The 22047-nt window shown below is 44.5% G+C and overlaps 1 long non-coding RNA gene across 2 annotated transcripts in view; it reads right to left on the minus strand.

The window, feature by feature from the left end:
* Window positions 1-9346, minus strand: part of LOC138491573 (uncharacterized) — a 230090-nt gene extending 220744 nt beyond the window's left edge. For both annotated transcript variants that reach the window (XR_011276044.1, XR_011276043.1), the window contains exons 1-3: window positions 9096-9346; window positions 8824-8916; window positions 8607-8716 (exon numbers count right to left, since the gene is read on the minus strand). This is a non-coding gene — a long non-coding RNA (uncharacterized lncRNA). The remainder of the gene's footprint in view (window positions 1-8606; window positions 8717-8823; window positions 8917-9095) is intronic.
* Between the last annotated feature and the right edge of the window lie 12701 nt (window positions 9347-22047).

A 22047-nucleotide genomic window follows, 5' to 3' on the forward strand; every position in this document is an offset into this window, starting at 1 on the left:
CGCGATCTCAATATCACCTGGCCTAGTAAGATTGTTGTCTGTCTTCCCTCTGTTCCCCCTCCCTTGCCTCGTTGCACCTTGAAACCCTTGTGTATAGGCGCATTATAAATGCCATATCACATCATATCATCATAATGACAATCACTCACCCTTGAGTAAAGATTCTTCTGCCACTGACCATTTATAGTAATGTACCGCATTGACTGCAAGGTTGAATGGATGTAAACTAGACTATGCATACTCATCATTTTACACACTGTTTTTATAATTAGAGTGTAAATTAAATTATAAGTGTAAAAATGATGTGCCACTGCATGATTATGCACACAGCACAGGAACTCTGAAAAACACAATTGTGCACTACTGGTTTGCTTTTACTCGGGGAAAAAAAGCATAATTTGTTACAAAAGATTAATTCTCAATTGCAACTTAATTTTCCTTCTTATTAAATATACAATCCTAAATTGCTAGGAAAATAAATATTCCCAGTGCTTCTGTTTGCTCTATGAGCATCTACACACAACACAGCATAAGCTGAACGGAAAGAAACCATTCTTTTTATCACAGTCTGCAGTTTCTTTTTTTTTTTAAAGGCTTCAGAGAAATAAACTCTGTTTCAGACGCTTTTCTTAGATCCCTGTATATAAAAATCAAAAGAAGCGTTCTGGCTTCTGTCAAGTAACCTGACCTTTGCACGGCCCTCTGCTCTAAACTTGTGTGTAAATGTACACAGGAAAATAATAAAGCTGTTGTATTTACAAGATTTTCATACATAAAAAGGCCTAGTACGCCCCTTATCTGGAGGCATGGGTGTAACTGCTGTGGCGACCAATGTTTTACCCTCAAATATGTTTCTTCATCATTTTAAATACTTATTGCTTTGTTCATTAGTTAAAACAAACATTTCTGAAACAGTTTTTAAGCACTGTTGTAATACGTTTTACATTGATAATAAATGGAACCCTTGGCGTCAAGGCAGTTCCAAATGTTATAGTGTGCAAATTTAAGGCAAAATAGCTGGTATAATAGCGTAACCGGTTAAGTGGTCACTGCTGAGATCTATGTGTGATATGCAGGTCACAAGTTTGAGTCCTGGCACGATCAACACAGCCTTTCAACATTTCGAGATTGACAATAGAGGATTAATTTCAGTTCTTGGGTAGTAATAATTTTATATGAAAATGTTCTATGTAAAGTGCTATATAAGTAACAGGTTATTAATAAGAATGCCTAAATGTTAGCATCAATAAACCAATCAAAGGCTCAGTATAATATACAAATTTAAGCGAGACTTCTGTTCTGTGATTCTTATTCCAATTCAGTTATACAGTGTAAAAATAACTGATCCAGTTTTGGATAGTATGTACAATACATTGTTCCTGACAGTATTTTCAAAGAGTCAATTTATTCATTTACCTATTTCATATACAAATTGAGTATCATTATTTCACAATGCAAAAAGTGTAAAAAAAATGTGGTGTCGTCCTGTTTGTATTTAGAATTCTAACTTAATGTATATTTTCTGCTTTTATGCACACCAAATTCTTGGTACACTTTTTGTATTGTGAAATCATGATATTCAATGTTTATATGGAATATGTAAATGAATAAATTGACTCTGAGAATACAGTCAGGAACAATGTATTGTATATACTGATAGTGTCCTCAGTTCAAGGCTGGGTAGGGTACAACCCCTGGTAGAACCAGTTTTGAATATTGACAGACATGGGTCACTGACTTGGGTGAAAGCCATTTCCAACTGGAAACCATGGCTGAGCGGGACCCTCAATTGAAAATCTAATAATCTACTTGCTGCTAAGAGAAGTCCTAGCCAAAGCAGACCCCTCACAGAAAGATAAAGACTCAGCATGATGAAAGCCCTGTCTGCACAGCCCTAAAGATCACCCATTAGCAGGGCCTCTCCCCAGAACTCCCCTTATGTATCTCCATGACCAGCACAGTGAAAATGGGGAGGGCTGAACACACCCTGCACAGACCAGGCACAAGAAGGAACTTGTGATGGGCCTCTGAGTGCTACAGCCCCTTTTAAAGGGGATCAGAGTGCTGCTGGCAAGCCGCCTGGCGTTGTATTGACAGAGCTGTTTCTTATTGACGGTACAAGATGGAATGACAAGAGTTGCTCTCCCAGGTCAGACTAAAGTGCAACTTTAGTATAATATTGTATAAACAATGTTATTGTCCCATAGTACTGCATGGATTAGAGGCGCTGGACATGACTAGACTCTATAGAAGGTCTGTTCTGGAAGCAGGATATTGAGACTGAGCGCGTCCACTACAATGCAATACATTTGACTTGAGTTAGGCTTGGTCTCGTTAAAAGGTGAGCTGCTAATTAGGCGAGGCTTGCTACACAATTTACTGGCCTTATTAGGTAACAGTAGTTACTTGGTGGAGGCATGAATGAGGACGGGTTTGAGACCTTAGTAGCTGAATTATACAGGAATGTTGGTTGGAGCCCCGATTTTACAAGGGGCACAAAATACGAAACCCTAAAACGTATCTTTAAAGCTAAAGTTAAGGAGTGGGATTCGGTTAATAACTATAATCACCTTGAGACATTACATAGTTACGTTTATGTCTCAGGAGTGACGCATAGTTATTTCTGCAAACACCAGGTAGGCCCACAATTCCATGGCCACAATGGCATCCTCTGTTCACGACTTACCTGGAAGCGCTAGGAGGTACAGGGTATACAGTGGCAAGGCGCAGAGCTATGTTATTAAATGCTCTGGGGGTGGAAGGTCAAAGAGTGTTTGCAGGCCTTAAGCCCGAAGCAGGGGTGGATGAAAACGACAATGTATACAAAGAAGCTGTCAGAAGAATTATTAAGCGCTTGGCCAGCAAAGAAAATACTGTGGTGCACAGGATAAGTTTCTACAATTGCAAACAAGAAGCATCAGAACCCATATACAACTACGTTACCCAGCTGCGCGAACTAGCCGCAGTGTGCAACTTTGGCAATGATGCAGAAGGATTGATCTGCAACATTTTGATAGTCCACACCAAGAGCAGAAAGGTGCAGGACAAATTTATTTTGGAGAAGGAACTCCAACTCGAAAAGGCCATAGAGATTGCGAGAGCAGTGGAAGAAACTGCAGGACGATGGAAAGAATATGCAGGAAGCTCCGGCCCAGCAGAGGTCCAAGTAATCACCTTTAGGAATAAGAAGGAGAAACAAGTGACTGACGCAAGAGAAGGGAAGTGGGGAAGGAAGGAACTGCTGAAGTGTCACAGATACACTAGCACCAAACACTTAGCCAACGACAGAGAATGTCCAGCAAGAGACAAGGAATGCTCTGTGTGCAAGAAAATTGGACACTTTTCACTGGTATGCAGGTGGCGTAATAGAAAAGTTACAAACATTAATGTGGAACACAACGCTGAGGAGGAATCCTCATCTGAAGATGAAGTGAGACCCACAGTGTTAATGGTAAACAGTTAATGAGCCAGGAGGAAAAGTCCCACTGCGCAATCAAAGTGAACTGAAGTGAGACGAGAGTCATGGCTGATTCAGGCTCCCATCTGACCATACTGCCCCAACGTACATACAAAGAAATGATGGGCACTGAAACAGTTGTGAAGTTCTCAGCACACGCCACACGATCAAGCCAAGCTCAAGATCAAATTAGATCTCAGCACGGAAGATCAAGTGTTAATAGTCAATACAGGAGGAGTGCTGGTATTTAAAGAAAACTTTCCCAAATGGTTTTCAGGAGGGCCAGGGAAAATCAAGAACTTTGTACACAAGATAATGCTCAAGGCAAATGCAGTCTCCGTTAAGCATAAAGTACGCCCGGTGCCAGCGACAGCCAGAGACATACTCAGAACCAAGCTCAACAAAATGGTGAACGAGGGCACCATTGAGGAGGTAGATGCCTCAGAGTGGCTGAGCCCCATCGTCCATATCAAGAAGCAAAACTCACAAGACCTGAGGGTGTGCATAGACCTCCGCAGCCATAACTTGGAAGTCATTTCAGATAGCTACCCCCGCCCAGCATAAATTAACTCATCCTCATGATGAAGGAAGCCAGAGTGTTCTCCAAGCTGGATATGAGGGGATGCATATCATTAGATTAATCTTGACAAAGAATCCAAGCAACCTACAGCATTTATCACCCCATTTGGCACGTATCAGTTCACTAAAATGCCCTTCGGTTTGTCGTCCGCACCTTTGGCGTTTCAGTGCCTGATGGACTTACTACTGCTTGACATAGGAAATGTGTCCTACTTCCAGGATGATATATTGGTCTATGCTGTGGATGAACAAATGCATGATTTTACTCTCAAGAGTCCTCACCAAATTACAGGATGCCGGAGTCAAGTTGAGGCTCGAATAGTGCGTCCTAAGGGCACAAGAGGTTGAATATTTGGGGTACAAGATTTTTTCCCGGGGGATAAGCCCCAAACAAAACCTGGTGCAAGCCATTGTCAAGACTCCGGAGCCAGCCAACAAGGAAGAAGTGATGTTTTTCTGGGACTTGATATGATATGATATGATAGGTTATATACAACGCGCTTAATATCCAGAGGTTTCTAAGCGCTGACCTGGGGATCGAACCTGTGGTGCTCCGTGTCGTCTTGCTTCCAAGGCGAGCACGTCGCTGCTGAGCTATCCTCCCAAGATGAATAATTGTGCCAAGTTCATCCCCAATTTTTCTGAAATCATGACACTGCTGAGTAACCAACTCAAAAAAGGTGCAGGGTTCACATGGCTGGTGGCCCAGATGGAGGCAGTACAGAATATAAATAGACAGAGAGTGGAAGCATCATACCTACAGCCGTTCACTCCAGTGTGGAATACAGTCATCACCACAGAAGCCAGTGCATGTGGGTTAGATGCCATACTCACCCAGAAGAAAGGGAATATTGAACACGTAGTGGCATTCGCCTCTAAAGCCCTGTCCACGGCTGAGAAGAATTACTCCGCAGTGGAGAAAGAGATGTTAGCCTGTGCAAGGGATGTTGAGCATTTCAGGACTTCTGTATGGGGCACCAAGTTCAAACTAGTCACCAACCATAAGCCCCTCATTCATATGCTCAGTCCATGTGGGACAAAGCCGTCAACACCCCGGTTGGCACGCATTGCGGCCAGACTTCAGGAATACACATTTGAAATAACCCACATAGCTGGGGGGAGAAATGCCCAGGCGGACTGCATGTCGAGGTTACCTGGAAGCAAAGAGAAAGCTACCACGTTTCTGCAAGATTAATGCATTGTAGCATCTATCCAAGACCTCAGGGGTCCAGAATTCCTAGAGTTGAGTAAAGGACACTGGAATGAGGACGACTGGAAAGACCACACCATGGTAAGACTTAGAGAGAGGGTTAGGAACGGATGGCCAGAAGAAAGGGCCATACCTGAAGGCATGAGGCCGTATTGGAAAGGTGTAAGGATTGCTCATTAAGGGAGATCAAGTAATACTACCAGTGGGAATGAGAAGAGTCATCCTGTGCAGGGCCCACTCAGGGCATTTAGGAAACACCATGACACAGCAGAGGGAGAGAGAGGTGTACTGGTGGCCTCCCATGGACCAGGAAATACACTCCATGATTGAGAGATGCCACGAGTGTCTCAACAGTGACACACGCTTAAAGACAGACAAGCCTGGTGATTCCCACGGAGATCCCAGAAGTGGTGTGGCTCAAAGTGGGGTTGGATTTCATAGGACCATTGGAGACAATGGCTCCCGAGCATCGGTATGGCATAGTGATGGTAGACTACCCGTAGAAGCAGAATTTGTCCCCAACATTACTACAGCTATGGTCATAGAAGTCCAAAGGTTTAGTCACGGACAATGGAGTTCAGCTCCTGTTATGGGAAATTGAGTAATTCCTGCACAAACACAACATAAAATAGAGGAAGGCCGTGATGTACCATCCCAAGCAAATGGAGAGGGCAAATAGGTTCATCAAAGGAGCCATCCAGTTAGCAACTGCTTCTGGTATGGATGCCCTCAAAACAGTCAATTAGGCTGTTGCAGCCCACAGATTAACCCCCAACGGCATCAACCAAGTGTCACCTTTTCGAATGCTAAGGGGGAGGAGAGCAGCATCCACACTGGTACCGCCATGGTTGTCTAGAGTAAAGGAAGATGATGAAGTAGACATGGCAGAAGTAGTGTGGAGGTTGGAAAACAGCAAAGCATGCATGAAGAGATGGTGTGATCAGAGAAGAACGACCCAAGCTTGCAAAGTCAAGGAAGGTGACTGGATCAATATACGACTACCGAGCAAAGACCAAATGACAGGTTCAAAGTTCAGTCAACCAATAAAAGTCATCCACAGAGGGAAAAATCACATTGGCACAGAGGATGGCCACACGTGGAACATGGAGTGTGTGGCAATGCTTGAGAAGCAGCACACAGCGGAAAGAACCCAAGAGGAATTCACCCCTTGCAAAAGCCCTGACAGGGATGCCACAAGAGAGCGAGAACTAGAAACCTCCACGAGAGAAATCACAGAGAGACAGAAAGAGAGGTGTCAGAAACATCCCAAGAAGCAAGTTAAATGCCGGACAGAGCTGGTAGGAAGGAAGATCGTCTGAGAAGAGAGCAAAGACCGGTGAAGTATAATGACGTTGTGATGGAATACACCTTGCTTGGTTATCAAAGGGAGGTGTGTTGGAACCTTGTGAGACGCGCTACAGCATAGTCTCTCGAGGCTTCCCACGCGACCCACCGAGAGCCAGCAAAGCGCGCCAGGACACCCCTATCCTGCATTACTAACCTCCTTTATTTCATGGACATTTAAGGAACCCTTTTCAGTGTTAACTGCCGATTGTTACTACAGCAAATAAAGTTGTTTAATCCAGCTGGCTGATCCCCTTTCATTATACATCACCTTGCAAGATACCAGTCTGCCATACGGAGGGCCGTGCACGGATACAGAACCCCTGCATGTTTCAGCCTAAACAACCACTACCTGGCAAGGGTATATCTTTGCACCCTTCTAGCAGCCTGAGTGAGGCTAACCTTGAGGTTCAGACATAAGAATAGTGGTCCGGAGTGTAAACAGCATAAGTGATAAGAAACTAAACATTAGCTTACAGGAATCAGTATTATGTAGTAACAATGTTATGCCTCCTTACCATAACTGCCTACATTTCAAAATTATAAACCCTGAGATTTATGTCACGCGATGCCACGCCCATAGCTATTCGAGCCTCCCCCCACCTGCCCCGCCAACATGTTAAAAAAAGAACTTCAAACGCAGGCTGGTTGCTATATACCATATGGTTGGCATAATGTGCACGGTTAGACTCCTTGCCTCATTGCACTTCTAAGGTTCCCAACATTTTCACCCATTCCCCATGGCCAGATAAACAGCAGCTAGCATATGAGCAAGAATACCCCTACATATTTTGCCAAAGGTTCTGATTGCATTATTTTTCTACAAAATACACCAAATACCCATCAATGCATAAAAGCAAAATACATTGTAAACTATATTCAGATCATAATTATTTATATATTCATGCCTTCAAAACATTCCCTTTTAAATCCAAGGGTTCTAATGTGCACTGCTTTCCTGTTGTGATCCTCTGCCATTTAGGCCTCCTGTCAGCTCTTATAATGTTAATGTTATTAACACTCGGCAAAGGGCGGTCTTCTGGCAGAACAAAAGCAGGGGGCCGTCATCATTCAAGGAGGGACACAGTTTCCTAGATTGAAAAGCAGCTTTTAATGCTGCCATTTATCACCTTTAATTGTCTTTATGTCTTTAACCTGTGGGTCACACCATCGAGTGAAGCCAGCTTACAGCCATGAATCATTGCCCCTCATTACTTCGGATCCCAGAGGTTTCTCTCTCTTCCCCAGAGAGCCAGAGAAGAACCTAAAAACCCTGTGTTTCTGGGGTAAACCCGGAGACTAGGCAGGCATGCACCTTACCCAGAGGGACCTTAACTTAAACAACCTTTTCTGATGCTGGGTTATTATATTTGCAAAACCCCAGGAGGTATCTGTTAGCTTTCACAGATACAAGTCTGGAGGGGAATTGGCTGTGTAACAGATCCCTCGTGGTTAGGTTACCAGTCCTCTTTAAGAAAAAAACACAGCAAATCCATTTACTTCTGTAGAACAGGGAAACCGTCCACATTTGGTTGATCCGTAGAGAAAATAAATCCCAGATGTATAGTCAAAATACCTATGTACATATTAGGAGGGAAACCCAAAAGCCACTATCTACAGATAGTGATTTCTCTACCTGGTTTTGGGCACTCAGTCATAAGTATAATACAAAAAAAGGTACATAACTAAACAACAGGGAATCCAAATTCCAAACACATTTACTTCAAAAATGCTTCCAACTTATTAGAAAACAAGTAAAAACAATTGATCACAAATTAAACAAACCATGACACATAATATACAAACACATATTTAAAATAAAGTGCTTGTGACGCTCAAGAAGCTCTAGTGTATAGAAAAAATCAACACTGGTACAAAAATGACATCAGTGAACTTCAGAGACAGCTCACACAGGAGCTACTTCTGCTGGAGTCAGATCTATAAAGGATCAAGGTAATGGTCTAATATACACAGTTACTAGATCTCACACTCAAAATGTTTCAGTTCTCAATTTACCTTAGGAACTTTCTTCAGGAGGATGGTAGTTTGGTCACTTCAACTTTATGAAAGATCAACAGATGGTCTTACCAGCAAGCGTATTCAAAAACGCGTATAACATATGATCTCTGTTGGTAAAAACATAAAAACAAGTATTAGGATTAAGCTAATGAATGCTTAATTTCCTCGCAGCTAAACATCTGCAACTAGGCTGGGGCAACAATACATGCATTACCTCGCCTATGAGTGGGAGTGGTCTGTGCAAGAAAAACTGGGCTTGTCGGGATTCCCTCAGTTTAAATCTCGGTCCTCAAGTGAACAGGATGATCTGCAAAATACATATTAATTATATTAGACTCACAAAACGCAACGTGGTATCCATCTAGTGCTCTGCTCTCTTCTCGTGTACTATAGTGAAATTTCCACTCTATATTTATAGTTAGCTTCTTTAGACAATATGCTCTTTTTCTTCATCCAAATGCTCTTATAACGGGCCTAACTTCTTACCTCCCTTCCCTCGTATGATGGTTCAGGCACTGTAGTACACTATTTGGGTGATAGTCTGTGGAACACACGGTTGTCGAGCGACCCTGGTTTGCACGCTCCCACGTGGTCTCTATTCAGAGGAGGGATGGAAAAGAACTGATGTTATCAGCTAATATGCAATATTTGAAAGGGTAGATGTGCTGCTTCCTGGTTGGTGTGGCCCCCAAAAAATGGATGTAGGGTAGACGTCCTCACATTATTTTCTAAACTGTTATTAAAAAAAAATAGAGGGAGAGGGAGCCTTACTCTCAAAACAAGTCCTAGACAGATCTATCAGTTCTGGACATCAAACTATGAGTTTTAGTAGTATAGTGACCGTGCCAAAAGGGCTATGGTTTCATTAGCCATTAATATATTCATATGAGTTGGGCATTCTTACCTATTTTTCTATGTGCCTGGCTAGCTCTCGGTCAACCTCGGAAGGAATCAGACTTGCGTGTCCTCAGTGGCAAAATCCTGCAGCGAGTCAAAAGATGCACTCGCAATTGCTGTGTGGGACAGCATTTAAATAGCCGTCTGGTAGATACCAGTGTTGCCAGGTAGGAAGGAAAAAATAAGCTGAATGTCCTTCCAAAACGAGCCCAAAACAAGCTGACTCCTATCCAAATAAGCTGAAAAAACAAGCGTGCACCTAGAAAGTTGTGGAAACTCTCAAAAGTAAGAAACATAACACAACAAGAAAATCATACATAGACAGAACACTACATAGTGTGTTAGAACAATATTTTATTGCATGGTGACTAGAAGTCCCAGATTGCAAAATATTACGGCCCTGAAATACATTGTATTTGTATTTATTGTTTTATATAGTGCCTTAATCCAAGGCGCTATATAATATTGTAACATGGCCAATTGGAAGCTGAAAAGAAACATGGCCTTCCTGAATACATATCTCTGAGAAAATGTTGTATATAGATTCCAATAATCCTCTAACCCAGTCTTGCAAAAAAAGTTTAAAAAAAATAAATAAATGATTTTAGTGGATAATGCGTCAGCACTAGGGATATCACCAAGATAATATTGCTATAGAGTGACGCTTGCTACACTAAAACAATCCCCTTCTTTACATGTCAGTGTGTCTGTCTGCATGAAAAAACTTTTAAAGTGCGCTTTCTTTTTGCATATGTTTAGGCATTTGGCATTGATGGGCCACCTGGTGGGCAAGTAACGATCCCATCAGTGCCAAACACCTATGCATATGCAAAATACAGGGCGCACCCGAGAGCAAGACAAAGCAGCAATTGCCATCAAGTGCTGCCAGCAGTCCAGTGCAGGACGCTCTGTGCGACGTGTAATGGGCTTAACTGCAATATAAACAAGCCCAATTACACGCGCACAGAGGGTCCAACAAGCGGACAAAAACCGCGACAAGCGACCTCCAAATATTATAAGCGACTTTGGGCAAAAACAAGTCCAAAGTCGCTTATAATAAGCGGACCTGGCACCACTGGTAGATACTTTCAATTCCTCTGCAAAAAAACGAGTTAAACCGGATTTAAACCGGATGAGACCTGCGGTTAATTTGGAAAGACCCTGCCATTGTTGTTCTGGTGGCCATCTTGGGTAGGGTTTATGCATCAGACTCAGGTGTGGAGCTTGTCCGTGGCCTATGGCCCTCCTTTGTTTCACTGCCATCATACTGGCGAGAGTAACTGGGCGGAAAATTTTGCCTGCCACAGCGCCCTCTAGTCGTCATCTGGCTTCAACACTATCCACACCACGGGTGACATAAAAGTTACTGTATCAGGTGAAATCTATATCTAGATGCAAAACAAATGTTAGATCAAGATAAACACCGAAGGAGGACGGGGTTCTCTAGTATAATAAATGCTAGGGATCTAGAAACCACTAAATCTCTAATCTCGACTACAGCATGGTTACGGTTTCTTGTCTCTCAAAAAAGGAGAGCTGACACACATATCCGGCTCCTGGCATTTCTATACATTTACTCCCATTCTCCTAGGACATTATTTAACCTTATGCCACTCAATGGCCTCATTTAATCATCTTAGGTCGCTCCTGGTTTTAAAGATAAACTCTTCTTCCTTCTGGAACTATTTCCTATTCTTGATGGCATCATTGTCACCCATCACACCATTAAGATCATCCATTTAAAGTCCTCAAAACCGTGGTTGTTCTCTACAGTGTTTCACCATTTGCGCTTGCAATGTCTTGTTTTTCAGACAACTTTTATGTTCCGTAATACAAAGATTTATTTAGCGATTTGTCTTGCCAATATACTTGAGTCCACATGAGCGTATGATCAAATAGACCACGTGATCTGTGTTGTAATTTGAAAACACCTTTTGTGTCCAAACTCTGTTGAGTCCCAGGTCGATCTCTTTACTTTTAACTGTTAATTTATGTACTGCACACAGCCCGCAGGGGTAATGCCCTATCTTTGGGGCTAGACCCCATTGGTCAGTAATACTCTTGGTCTTAATGCTTTTCTTTTTTAATTTACTCTGACTGACACAGTTGCCAATGGATGTAGGCAAAGAGTGGAATATCGAGTTTAGTTTTGGTGGTTTTCAAAATGTTTCAGAGTTTGGATATCGCCAAACTGTGATTCGCGAAAGTGTTAACACATAATATTCTTTCATCTAGTGATTTCTTGGGTTTATCTTCCAGGAGGCCTGCTCTCTTGTTATTAAAGGCCTGTTTGGCTGCCTTTTTGATCAATTTTCAGAGATACCCTCGGCCTTTAGGTTTTTGCTTAAGATGTTGTCCTTCTTCCTCATAAAACAGATTACTTTTGCTTATCCGTTTCCAGTGGCGTGACACAAAATGTGGGGGCCCCCCTGTGAGCCATGCTGAGGGCCCCCCCAACTTAGCAACAAATCACGGGTTGTGCTACACTCTGGGCCGGCCTACATTATCACGCTTGCACAATACGCATGAACGTGCTGCTGAAGGGGTATGCCGCGCACTGTACTAGGAGAAAGATATAAATATGTGTTTTAATGCAATATGCAGCACACTTTCTGAGAAAAATTGTCTAAAAAGCCACAGTGTTTGCAATTGTTTTGTAGGTTAACATCAATCCAATACATGCATGTCACCAACAGTGCACAGGAACATTAATGCTTTGCTATTAAAAATGCCATGCCACATTGAAAACATGTCCCACTGGCTGCACAATGTAGACCAGTGTAGACATGTAATAACATTAAAGTAAAGCATGCCAGGCCACATTTAGACATACCTAGACTGGTTGCACAAAAATGACAGTTGAAGCAATAACACTCATCCAGAAGAGAGCACACATTGAAGCCCAAGTCTCTGCGGCCTCTAACAACATGGCAAAACTCTTTAAAATCTGCACGGAACTGGTCAATCATGTTGCGGTCTCCACCTCTCCTGTTCCCTCCCAGGCCCTCTGCATGGCTATCGCCTCTCACTTCTCTGCTAAAACTCAGGACATCCTGTCCACTATCTCCTCTCCCTCTCCCTCTTCCTCTCTCGGCCCCCCTTTGGCCATCTCTATCTCTCCTCCTCCTTTCTCCTCTTTCTCTCTGACAACACCTGACAAGGTTTCTAGACAAGTCCGATCCATGAAAGTGTCATCCAAACAGGTGCTCCCCTGCTCCTCCAGAACCATCAAGGACCAAATTGACACCCTTGCTGCAGCCTTGGCCGATTTCTGTAATCACTCATTCACCACTGGAGCGTTCCACTCTCTCCTTAAGCACTCTCTTGTGCACCCACTCCTCAAGAAGCCATCTGCCGATCCTACCTGTCCGGCAAACTATCGCCCAATCTCCATCACCCCTTTCCTGGGCAAACTCTTGGAAAAAAGCTGGCCATCTCCCAGCTTACTCTCCACATTGAATCTGTTGGTTGTCTCTGTGACCATCGGTCTGGCTTCAGAGCTGCCAGAGACTCAGAAACTGCTCTCTTGAACACCTGTGAAGATCTGCTCTCTAACCTTGATTCCAGCATTCGTTCTGTTCTAATCCTCCTTAATCTTTCCTCTACTTTTGACACAGTCAACCATGCCATCCTGATCAATCGACTACGTGAGAACCTGGGCATCACGGATCAGGCCCTGGAGTGGTTGACCTCCTTCCTCTTGGACTGCCCCTCCCAGGTCCAACATGGTCCCTTTCTCTCCAACACCTCTCTCTCTACTTGTGGCATTCCCCAGGGCTCTATCCTCTCATCCTGGTTTTTAAACCTCTACTTGGACCCTTTGGCCCACCTGATCTCTATCTTCTCCTCTAACTTTCAGTGTTATGCGGATGGCACTCGGCTTTCCTTCAGGCTCCTCTCATCTCTCACTCATTCCTGACTTTCTATCTGTGGTTCAGGATTGGTGCGCCTCCAACGATCTCTGCCTTAATGCCATTAAGATGGAGATCCTTCTCATTGGGACCCCTGCCCCTGCTTTCCCTCTCTCACTCTGGCCGCCCACCTTGGGCCCTCTTCCTTTATCTTCCTGCGAGGCAAAAAAAGGTTTGTATCATCTTCGACTCCACTCTCTTGCATCTCGGATGTCGCCAAGAAATTCCACTACCTACCAGCTGCTCCTCCTCAAAGGGACTCTTCCCTTTCTCACTTTGCCCCAGAAGCTCACTGTCACCAGAGCCCTGTTTCTCTCTAGGCTGGACTACTGCAACAACCTCTTTCTCAAGCTGCCTTCCTCTACTCTCCGCCCTCTGCAACTAATCCAGAACAGGACTGCAAGACTTATCCTTGGCCACAACCTCAGGGATCATATCTCTCCAGCCCCGCAATCTCCCCACTGGCTCCCGGTGGTTGTAAGAATCAAGTTCAAGACCCTTTGCATTGTCCACATGGCTTTCTGGGCTCGGGCCCACACTACATCCAATGCTCACTTTCAAAATACCTTCTTTCTCGAGCCCTTCCCCCAGCTACCTTGAACTCTGTAAGGGGTAGACGCTTCTCCAGGCAGAGGTTGGGGGGGGTAGATCTCTCTCCTCTGCAGATGCCTACCTCTGGAATGGCCTCCCTACCTCTCTCAAACTTTAGCGGACCACCTGATGTTCCGGAAGCTGCTCGAAACTTTCCTCTTCTCCTCTGCTTTTGCTCTCTCTCTCACCTGCTGACCTACCTGACCTACCTGTCTGCTGTACCGACTGGTTTCTTGGCTACACTCAGTCTCACTGAGACCGGGCTCTTTCTTGATCAGTTACCCTTGCACTGCCTCCGGCCTACCATGCACTTAGGGGCTGTAACTGTAACCCTACAGTGCCTTGTTTTCATTGCACTACCCAGAGCCACAGTGCCCTGGCTGCACTTACTCAGAGCATTACTGCCCTAGCACTTCCCCCCTCGCTTTCCCCTTGCATTTCTCGTTCTCGCACTTGCACGATCTGAATGACACAAGGCCTAGTAATATCATTTGGCTTGTCTTCCCTCTATCTGCCCTCCCTTGCTTGTCGCGCATAGAAACACTTGTCTACAGGTGTGTTATAATAGAGTTATATCATATCATTTTATCACAGATGCCCAAAAAAATATACAATGCTGCACTAAGAAATAACTAGACTGGCAGCACCCAAATGCCAGTCTAGCCAGGTAATTACACTTAGCAGGACTGCTTTATCAGAAATGCGCAGTTAAAAAAAAGTCATACCAAACTGAGGAATAACTAGACTGGCTGCACCAAAGTGCCTCTCTAGCCACTAATACCACACATCATGCCTGCTTAGCCTGCACATGGACAACCATTATTATTTATCACACAATCCCGCCCCCCACACATCCCCTCTCCCTCCCATGCCCTACCCCAACCTCCATCAGCTCCTTGGCCCAGAATTACCTTCACGTCCCTCTTCCTTGTCCCAGAGCTTACGTTTGAGGCTCCTCAAACCAAGGATGTCATTAATACATTCGAGCACATGGAATATAGTATGATATGATATGAATAGAGACACTCACTATCTTTTGGGACTCAACATTGTGTCTCTTTACACAAACATCCCCCAACAAGATACCCTTAATGAAGTGGAAGTAATCCTTTTGACACGTAGAGATCAAGACCCGGTCCCCACTTCCTTTCTAATGTGGTGCATTAATTTAGCACTCACAAGGAATTTCTTTGAATTCCTAGGTAGTTACTACCAAGGAGATGGAGATGGGGGCCACGATGGCTCCAAGCCTCGCAAAACTATATGTCGAATTTTTCGAAAAACAGTTCATCTATGTGAACAACCCATTTGACCAACAAATCAGGGCCTGGTCCCGTTACACCGATGATGTGCTGGTCATCTGTCAAGGCTCACAAGAAGAAGCTAATTAGTTTCTCATATGGCTAAATGGTCTTAATCGACATCTTCAATTAACCATGACAATCGAGCAAGATTCCATCAACCTCCTCGACCTGACCCTATATAATGATCAAGGCAACATTTTTGTGAAGCCCTTTCACAAAAATACTGAGAAGAACGCGTTGCTACACTACAGTTCACATCACATTAAACATCTTAAAGATAATTTGCCCTATGCACAATTCTTGAGGCTGAAACAGAATAGCATAAGTAATCTGTCTTATGAGTAAGAAGCACACCATCTTAAGCAAAAACTTAAAGGCAGAGGGTATCCGAGAATATTGATCAAAAAGGCAGCCAAACGGGCCTTTAATAACAATAGGGCAGCCCTCCTGGAAGATAAACCCAAGAAATCACTAGATGAAAGAATAGTATGTGTTAACACTTCCACGAATCATAGTTTGGCAATTCGGAACATCATATCCAAACACTGGTACATTTTGACAACCATCAAAGTTAAACTCGACATTCTACTCTTTTCCTAAAAGAAATCTACATTGATTGGCAAGTGTGTCAGTCAGAGTAAATTCAAAAAGAAAAGCATTAAAATCAAGAGCATTACTGACCAATGGGGTCTAGCCCCAATGATAGGAAATTAACCCTGCGGGCAGTGTGCAGTTTGTAAATTAACAGTTAAAAGTAAATAGATCGAATCGACCTGGGACTCAACAGAGCAGGAAACAAAAGGTGTTTTCAAATTGCAACACAGATCACATGGTCTATATGATCATGTGCCCATGTGGACTCAAGTATATTGGCAAGACAAATGGCAAAATAAAGGTTCGTATTACGGAACATAAAAGTTGTCTGAAAAACAAGACGTTGCAAGTGCTGATGCTGAAACACTTTGTAGAGAACAACCACGGTTTTGAGGACTTTAAATGGACGATCTTAATGGTTGTGAAGGGTGACAAAAATGCCATCAGGAATAGGAAATTGTTCCAGAAGGAAGAAGAGCTTATCTTTAAAACCAGGAGCGACCTAAGAGGATTAAATGAGGCCATTGAGTGGCATAAGGTTAAATAATGTCCTAGGAGAATGGGAGTAAATGTATAGAAATGCCAGGAGCTGGATATGTGTGTCAGATCTACTTTTTTGAGAGCCAAGAAACTGTAACCACGCTGTAGAGACTAGTGGTTTCTAGACCCCTGGCGTTTATTATACTAGAGTACCCTGTCCTCCTTCGGTGTTTATCTTGATCTAACTTTTGTTGTGGATCTAGATATAGATTTCACCAGATACAGTAACTTTTATGTCACCCGTGGTGTGGATAGTGTTGAAGCCAGATGACCACTAGATGGCGCTGTGGGGAGCACATTTTTCCACCTAGTTACTCTCGCCAGTATGATGGCAGTGAAACAAAGGAGGGCCATAGGCCACGGACAAGCTCCACATCTGAGTCTGGTGCATAAATCCTACCAAAGATGGCCGTCAGAAAAGCACTGGTGGTATTTTTCCGAATTAACCGCAGGTCTTTAAATCAGGTTTACCTTGGTTTTTTGCAGAGGAATTGAAAGTATCTTCCAGATGGCTATTTAAACGCTGTCCCACATGTCAATCATGAGTGCATCTTTTGACTCACTGCTGGATTTTTCCACTGACGACACACAAGCCTGATTCCTTCCAAGGTTGACCGAAAGCTAGCCTGGCACATAGAAAAATAGGTAAGAATGCCCAACTCATATGAATACAGTATTGGCTAATGAAATCAGAGTCCTATTGGCACAGTCACTATACAACTAAAACTCGTAGTTTGATGTCCAGAACTGATAGATCTGTCTATGACTTGTTTTGAGAGTAAGGGTCCCTCTCCCTCTCTTTTTTTAATAACAGCTTAGAAAATAGCATGAGGACGCCTACTCTACATCTGTTTTTGGCGGCCACACCAACCAGGAACCAGCACATCTACCCTCTCAAATATTGGGATAAGGTAAGCTCGGCCGCTCAATATTTGAGGCCAGGATCTAGTTAGGATAATACACCTTGATGTAGCATATTGTCACGACCCTCGCCCAAAACCCCCTCTGGCCAACCCATTGACCAGGTGGAGTCAGGACTCGGGCCTCTAGAGCCTGGCATCCTCTTCAAAAGCCCTCATGGGGCCAGTCCTGGCGCCTATGGCGCCAGGCTCATACACCATGAAAAACAATGTGCTTGGGAACAACTTTATTGTATTGTCAGCCAACATGGAGGCATCCACATAGCTTTGTTCCTAAGAACCAAGCTATGCGGTCTAGTGTTTTGGGTGTGGTAGCCTAGGGACTACTTTACCTGGACTATTTTGTTGGGGCTATTTAAACCACACCCGAGCAAGACAACACGCTTCGCGTTACTTTGCAGCTTGCAACGTGACGCTCACCGTGTCCAGCTATTTCCTCGAACCTCGGAGAAGCAGAATCTGCAAGGAGACAAAAGGAACATCATTCGCAGCAGCATCTTACCTGCAGTCTTCATCTTTAAACACTCGCAGCTACTGACAACAGCTTCCTCGAATCTGCACGCATCCCGGACAGAACGACCTGAAAGAGGAAGATAAAAGCAACATTAAAGAAAGCAGTAGAGACATTTACAAATTACGAACTGCTCAAAAGGCTTACCTGGCTGGTCGCCTCTCTGCTGGCACCACTCCGGACATTCCACTCGCGCTGAAGAACACTGCGACCTACAAGGAAGGAAAACACAGGTTAGCAAAGGCAAGACTTCGCAGCGCTGTGCATAGCGCTTACTTACCGCATCATAGCACTCTTAATGCGCCATCATTTGCCAGCGGGGCTCAACCAAGCCAGTCCGCCGCGCTGAAGCTCTGCATACCTAAGGGAGAAAAAAGAGACATTTTAAACAAAGAAAGGCAAAACTAAAGAACACCAATAAGACCTACCTGAACAATATTAAACGGGTCGGCGTCAGTGAAGTAACTGGACCGCACTCGCTCATGAAAGACAACGCGCCCCTGCAAAGAAGGCAGGACGGAGAGCACGCCTAATTCTACCACAAGGTGAGGAGAGGGCACCAGAGGGACTGAAATCATACGGGGGTGGAGGGAGGATACTTACCCCAGTCGGTCAGTCTTGAACACAGTCCTCCTGTATTTTCAGGCAGAACCTTCCCCGCAGACCACATCAGGGCAAAGCTGAGAAGCATACCAGCAGAGTAACCCGGCTGGGTGGCATCCCTGTGGATATCAGGTGAGCATAACAGAACGCGAAGCCTACCATAATAAATCCACCTGGGTGCCATGGAGACATCAGAAATGGACCAATTGGCCCAATTACTAGGAGAGCTTCGTGCTGAGGTTCATTCTGCCCGACAAGAGACTAATGCCCTCCGGAGAGACCTAATAGTGACCAAAGAACGCACTGAAGAGATTAGCAGGCAATACTTGCAATCACAGGCAGGACAGCCGCCTCTACCTGGAAGCAATCCAACGATGCAAAACCCTGCCATACCACCCACTCCGGTACAGATCACGTTACCTGGAACAGTGCCCCTGGCACCACCAGAAAGGTTCTCAGGTGACCCACGGAAGTATGCGGCATTCATCAATCAGTGCCGCCTTCATTTTCTTTGTAGGCCTGGAGCATTTCCAAACGACCAAGCTCGGATAGCTTTTGTTTTATCATACCTGAGGGGTAGTGCAGCAGATCGGTCGGTGCCGTTGGTAACCCATGACGATCCTCTATTACATGACTTTGGGGGGTTCCAGAGAGAAATGGAAAAACGTTTTGCTCGCCATACCCAGGAACAAGCAGTAGACAATGAACTCTTGTCCCTCCGACAGGGGAATCAGGACTTGTTAACGTACATTGCTACCTTCAACAGACTGGTTGCTGAAGCTAGGTGGCCAGAAAACAAAAGAACCACGTTATTCCATCGATGCTTACGAGGCGAATTAAAGGACGTCTTAGCCAAGGTGGTTGATCCACCCAGAGACTGTGCAGAATTCATAAATCTGGTCGTGCAGCTAGACCACCGGTTGCAGGACCGAAAGGCAGACCGGTCTAAAACGGACCCTCGGACCGTGTATGTTCGACCAAGGGAAAACACACCCCGTGTACCTGAAAATGCTGTAGAACCCATGCAGATTGGAGGGATACGGCCTCCTTTAACAAAACAAGAGCGGGACAAAAGAAGGCAACAACAGCTTTGTTTGTATTGTGGGAAACTAGGACATTTCCTGAAGGACTGTCCAGTAAAACCCCCAAGAAGAACAGTCGGGCCACAGAGAAGGATGAAGCTAAGGAATCGGAAAACTGCCAAGCTCGACAAAGGTAGAGGTCAGTTTGTCGAGTGAGAAGAAAGAGTTGCTGACCTCGCACTTTGCAATACCAGTGATCTTAATTAACCACCAACAGTCGTCAAGAATGCATGCCGTTGAAGCATACATCGATAGCGAAGCAGTTGGAAATTATGTTGATCAAGAACTGGCAGCAGAGATGGGGCTTCCTTTGTGTTCTAAGTCAACTATGGACAAGGTAACCACCGTGGATGGGACAGAAATCGCTTCCGGACCAGTAACCCAGTGCACAGCCAGGGTAGCCTTGCTGTGCCAGGACGGACATCGGGAGTCTATTTCATTCGATCTCATCAAGGCACCTCAGTTCAGGCTAATACTAGGGATGCCATGTTGGTTGCTCACAACCCTTTGATAGACTGGCGGGGACGAAAATTAACCTTCCCCTGTGACTGCTCCCCTGCCTGCTATTACCAAGAGGAGAACCCTGACGTCTGTATCCCCATGACTCCCGGAGCACAGTATCAACCCTGGGAGCAACTAATACCTTGCCAAGTGAATAACATGATTTCCAGGATGTTTTCTGAAAGGACCAAGCCAATACATTGCCGCCGCACAGGCCCTATGACTGTCAGATCGACCTTGTTCCTGGTGCACAAATCCCTTGCGGCAGGATCTACGCTCTCACAGAACCAGGAAACCTTCATTTGAAATCCTATTTAGACCAGTACCTTACAAACGGATTTATCTGTCCTTTGAAGTCCCCCGCAGCCAGTCCTTTGTTCTTCGTACCGAAAAAGGAAGGAGACTTGAGAACCTGTATTGACTAGCGCGCATTGAACAAGATCACTGTGAAGAACCGCTACCCCTTGCCACTTATCCCTGAGATGCTAGACCATGTTAAAGATGCCCAGGTTTATACCAAATTGGACCTTCGAGGAGTGTACCACCTGGTCACAGTCAGAAAAGGAGATGAAGGGAAAACCGCCTTCCGTACTAAGTACGGCTTGCTTGAATATCAATTCATGCCCTTCGGGTTATGTAACGCTCCTGCGGCATTCCAATATTTCATGAATGACGTCTTAAGGGAGTTAACTGATGTGTGTGCCTTAGTGTACATAGACGACATCTTAGTATACTCAGCCTCGGAACAAGATCATGTCAGGCACATTCGTTCAGTCCTCACCAAGCTCCGTCAACATCGCTTGTTTGCAAAGCTTGAAAAATGCTTTTTTCACGTCACCGAAGTAGAATTTCTTGGTTTTATCCTTACTCCAGGAGGCATCAGAATGGACGTGCACAAGGTAGATGCCATTCTGAAATGGCCTTCACCAACGTCTCTGAAAGGGGTACAAAGCATGCTGGGCTTTGCAAACTTCTACCGCCGGTTCATCCCAGACTTCTCTCAGGTTGTGCACCCAATCACAGTACTATTACAAAAAAACAATAAAAAGTTTGCTTGGACAGAAGAAGCAGAAGAAGCCTTTCAGGAACTTAAACAAAGGTTTACCTCCACTCCAATCCTGCGACATCCTTGTCCAGACCTCCCTTATGACTTTGAAACTGATGTGTCCAGTCTTTCATAGGGGCTGTCCTTTCACAGAGAGACCTGGAAACCGGCCAGCTACATCCTGTGGCCTTCTGGTGGAAAAAGTTCTCACCTCCAGAGATGAATTATGCCATCACGGACAAGGAACTCCTGGCTATCAAATCCGCCTTTAAAGCCTGGAGGCACTACCTTCTGGGGGCCAGACACACCATTACAGTCATCACAGACTACCGAAACCTGCAATATCTCAAAACAGCCAAGGCCCAGTCCTCGCACCAATTACGGTGGGCCCTTTTCTTCGCCGAATATGATTATGTAAACACATTTCGTCCAGGAGTCAGAAACGGAAAGGCGGATGCCTTATCTCGCATGGGCATAGTTGAAATAGTATATAGAACTCCAGACCCAGTACCTATTATACCTGAAGACAAACTCTTGGGTATCACAGCAGCCTTAACACAAGCAGAACTACGAATAGAAATCCAACAGACAATGAATCCTGATGCCTACCTCGCATGGCAAACTCAAGGAGAACAATTTACCATCAAGGACCATCTACCCTTTTTTAGGGATTGCCTATATGTACCCAAGAAGGAATTACAACAGAATATTATTTCAAACTATCACGAATCACTGATCGAAGGGCATCCTGGGATCACCAAAACCCTAGCTAAGGTGAAAGAGAACTTTTGGTGGCCTACCTGGTGTAAGGACATTATTCAGCATATTCAGTCCTGCGGTGTCTGCGCACAAAATAAATCACAGAAACAAAAACCATCTGGTCTCCTACAACCATTGGACATTCCTCCAGTTCCATGGCACACTCTTTCCCTTGACTTC

The sequence above is a fragment of the Ambystoma mexicanum genome, chromosome 10 (genome assembly GCF_040938575.1).
Source record: "Ambystoma mexicanum isolate Mex_15411 chromosome 10, UKY_AmexF1_1, whole genome shotgun sequence".
In the NCBI taxonomy this organism is placed as follows: domain Eukaryota; kingdom Metazoa; phylum Chordata; class Amphibia; order Caudata; family Ambystomatidae; genus Ambystoma; species Ambystoma mexicanum.